The following is a 5,000-nucleotide window of genomic DNA, read 5'->3' on the forward strand; positions in this document are numbered from 1 at the left end:
AGGGGGGGGGGGGGGATTCAGTGTAGTTTTGTTTGTCTTCTTTTGTTGTTGTTTTATCGGGGGGGGGGGGTTGTTGTTGCTTTTTTTTTTTGGTTTTGTTTTGTTTTTGTTTTGTGTGTGTGTGTTTTTTTTTTTGTTCTTGACACGATACGAAAACGACCTCAGTTTTGGTTGGGGGGGGGGGGGGGGGGGGGTTCACCGTTTTTTAAATTTTTATATTTTTTTTGGGGGGGGGGGAAGAGGGGTATTTTTTTTTTTTCTTGGACAGGACTTGTTTTTATTTTATTTTATTTTCTTTTATTTTCTCTATTGTTTTTGTATGTTGGTTGTGTTTTTGTTTTTTTTTTTGTTTCGTGATTTTTTTTTAAGGGTTTCCTATTTTCTCTTTTGGCTGAAAGAGGGGGGGGGGGGGGGGGATTCAATGTAGTTTTGTTTGTTTTGTTGTTTTTTGGGGGGTTTTTTTCTCTTTGTTTTTTATTCGGGTTTTTTTTTTTTTTTTTTTTTTGTTTTGTATTTTTTTTTTAAATGTTGTTCTTGGATCAATATGACAACGGCCTCAGGATTGTAATGAATAACGCTTCCTGGAACATTTCATCTAAATGTCAATCTGTCATCGAATCATTTGAAAATATTCGATCGCGATTGGTGAAATCATAATGAAATAACCAGCAAACAAACCAAATATTACGGAAGACGTGCTGTACTGTATGTTGTGATTTTGAGGTTTACAAAGGACCTCTCTTCTTACGAGCTTGTGTTTTCCTAGAAATAGTGAAGTGACACGGTTTTTAGGAAATTTTGAACGCTACATTGCATTGGAGAGAATGCTTCAACCTTGATAATCAAAAACCAACAGGAGACGAAGAGCATAATGAATAAGTAAATAAATGAATGAATGAATTAATTATTTAATTAATTCATTAATTAAATAATTAATCAGTCAATTTTCAGTCAACCAATTACAAAATGAGTAAATAAATAAATAAAAAATAAATAAATAAGTGTATAAATCGATAAATATGTGGATATATAAATAAATAAATAAATAGATTAATTAATGGATATCTAAGTAAATAGATAAATAATAAGTTCGTAGATAAATTTTTATAAATTTATAAATAAGTGAATCAATTTTAATAAATATATAAATAGACGATTGGATAAATATAAAAAAGATAGAACATTATAAGTGAATTTTAAAAACATAAAAATAATTAGGTAGATAAATCAATTGATAGATTAATTAATTTATTATCTCTCGCCTAACATTAATCCAGAGGGATTGTGCTCTCTGGCGCTTATTGCAATAGAAACTAACCAAAACAACAAACAAATTCACGACATCCCATAATAAACATATGTGACCCTTCGTCTCAAAACGGTATTATGTCGGGGTGGACCTTATGCTAAAGATCAAATTATAGTTAATCTGGTCAAAAATATGAAACGTTGGTATTTAGAACATGTAAAATATGATATTCCTTCTCCTCTATAAATCATATAAACTCAACTTAAGTCTGATATTCCTGGCTACGAATTCCATTTTCAGCATCTTCATCATCCCGACTTAATACCGTTTTGAAATGAGGGGTCACACATTATAATTTTTTTAATGTAGAGCTCTATAGATAGAATGCGCTTGGCCAAGGAGTTCACAACATTGCCATCCGGAAGTATAACGGACCAACACACAAACTCTGTGTAACCATGAACTTTTATAGTCTGGTTAATACAGTTTAGTGAGAACAACTCACAAACGCGGATGGCAAAAACAATAACAAAGGCCTGAGTGACGTCATCTGCATAATATCTATATCCTTCATAAGATAATAAGCCTTTCTGAGCAGCTGTCTTCAGACAAAACTTGTCTGAGAAGCTCACACAATTGCCATTCTGAAGTATAACGGACCATAACACAAAACTGTGTGTATCCATGAACGTTTATAGTCAGGTTAATACAGTTCAGTGAGCATTACTCATAAATGCGGATGGCAAAAAAACAATAACAAAGACCTGAGTGACGTCATCTTCGAATTATCTATAGATAGTATGCGCTTGGCTAAGAAGCTCATAACATTGCCAACCGGAAGTATAACGGACCAACACACAAAACTGTGTGTATCCATGAACGTTTATAGTCAGGTTAATACAGTTCAGTGAGCATTACTCATAAATGCGGATGGCAAAAAAACAATAACAAAGACCTGAGTGACGTCATCTTCGAACTATCTATACTGAATGATAATGAGACGCTCACAGGACTTTTTACGAGTGTATTCCTTGGATGTGGAGGAAACAAGTTGTACATATTTGTAGGTCTGATAACCGAACGCAGTTATGGGCCAGATTCAGCGTTGTTGTTATGGACACATAATATGTGACCCCTCGTCTCAAAACGGTATTAAGTTGGGAAGATTATGATGCTGAAAATGGAATTTGTAGACAGGAATATCATGTTTAAGTTGAGTTTAAATGCTTTATAGAGGAAAAGGAATATCATATTTTACTGTCCTAAATACCAACGTTCCATATTTTTGACCAGTTTAACTATAATTTGACTTTTAGCATGTGGTCCATCCCGACTTAATACGGTTTGAGACGAAGGGTTACATATTATTTTGCGTCGGTTTGAGAGTACAGTATTTCCATGACAACAATGAGCCCAAAATAATTCGGGTTATCAGACCTGCAAATAAGTACACATCGGTGTGGAGCAATAGAGGAGAAAGCTTTTGTTGTTTTGTTTTGTTTATTGTTGTTGTTTTTTTTTTGGGGGGGGGGGTTGTTTTTGTTTTTGTTTTGTTTTTTGGTGGGGGAGGGTTATTTTACTAAATGTGACCCCTCGTCTCAAAACGGTATTTAGTCTGGATGATTAAGATGCTGAAATTGGAATTTGTATCCAAAAATATCATGCTTATGTTGAGTTTACATGCTTTATAGAGGAGAAGGAATATCATATTGTACTGGCTGTGCTCCATACCAACGTTTCATATAATTTTTGATCAGTTTCACTATAATTTGAATGTTTAGCATCTAGTCCATCCCAACTTAATACCGTTTTGAGACGATGGGTAACAATTTTATTCATGATGAACACGATCCAAGTCTCCTATCTCAAGACTACAATTATATTTTTTACATACTCTATAGATAGAATGCGCTTGGCCAAGGAGTTCACAACATTGCCATCCGGAAGTATAACGGACCAACACACAAACTCTGTATAACCATGAACTTTTATAGTCTGTTAATACAGTTTAGTGAGAACAACTCACAAACGCGGATGGCAAAAACAATAACAAAGGCCTGAGTGACGTCATCTGCATACTATCAATAGATAGTTCGAAGATGACGTCACTCAGGTCTTTGTTATTGTTTTTTGCCATCCGCGTTTCTGAGTAATGCTCACTGAACTGTATTAACCCGTTCATGTATACACACAGTTTTGTGTGTTGGTCCGTTATACTTCCGGATGGCAATGTTATGAGCTTCTTAGCCAAGCGCATACTATCTATAAATAGAATTAAGTTGACGTCAACCGAGTCTTTGTTATTGTTTTTTGTTTTGTTTTTTTTTTTTTGCCATCCATGTTTATGAGTAATGGTCACTAAACTGTATTAACCAGACTAAAGATAGAATGCGCTTGGCCAAGGAGTTCACAACATTGCCATCCGGAAGTATAACGGACCAACACGCAAACTCTGTGTAACCATGAACTTTTATAGTCTGGTTAATACAGTTTAGTGAGAACAACTCACAAACGCGGATGGCAAAACCCATAACAAAGGCATGAGTGACGTCATCTGCATACTATCTATAAACGTTTATGGTTACACATAGTTTTGTGCATTGGTCCGTTATACTTCCGGGTGGCAATGTTATGAACTTCTTTGCCAAGCGCATACTATTTATAGCTCAATCCAAATTTTAACCTCCATTTTATCAAAACTTACTCCCTGTGATTTAAGTACTTTTAACACAAGGGTCTTCAAATTTCAATGAGTTCTCGCGAATATTCAGGTTCGAATCTGTTTGAGAACACAGCATTATAATTTGGATGCTGAACTGAAAGTTGATTTAATTTCTAGCCAAAATCTTGAGACTTGAGTCAAAGTAAAAAAAAAAAAAATAAATAAAAGATAAAATTCCCTGCCCTTAGGGAAATTTGTCTCTCTCTCTAGGGTCTATTCCAAGGGAAGACTGGAATAACCTAGGCGTCATCCGCAGTGCAGCGCCGCAAATAGAGCTAGGGCGAGGTGACTAGCATAGATAACACAGTCTGTGGTGACTTGCTCAATACCAAACAGTGCAGCGGCGGGTGATCGAACTCGGTACCTTTCGGGTACGACGCAAAGACCGTACCGCTGAGCCATGCTGCCCCTGTTAGAAATTTTATTGAGATGCAAATTATTATCTTTTATTCATTTATTGTGATCATCATCATCATCATCATCATCATCATCATCATCATCATCATCATCATTATCATCATCATATCATCATCATCATCACCGTCATCATCATCATCATCATCATCATCATCATCATCATCATCGTCATCATCATCATCATATCTTCATCATCATCAACATCATCATCATCATCATCATCATCATCATCATCATCATCATCATCATCATCATCATCATCATCATCATCACGGCTTATCCCTCCTGGACGTGGCCTCCTCAACTGCTGCCAACCGAAACAAGCTTCTGTCCTGTGCATTGTCTACTATATAAGAAGTCACTGGTCCTGCACCATCCTTCCACATTCAGTACTGGCTTATTCATCCATTCGCGGATGTCTTGTGACCATCTTCTTCTTGGTCTCCCTCTCGCTCTATTACCTTCAAAATGCCCTCTAGAAAAAAACAAACATTTTAACATTAATGATAGAGGTCAAAAACGTTCAAATCTCTTGATGCTTTTTGAGGTGATAGGTGCCCTATCACAGTGATAATTTTTTAAAATAATTATATGCGTTAAGATATCAAGATT

This window comes from Berghia stephanieae, chromosome 12 (assembly GCF_034508935.2).
Source record: "Berghia stephanieae isolate SIO BIC M18660-M18661 chromosome 12, UCSD_Bste_1.3, whole genome shotgun sequence".
NCBI classification, from domain to species: Eukaryota; Metazoa; Mollusca; class Gastropoda; order Nudibranchia; family Aeolidiidae; genus Berghia; species Berghia stephanieae.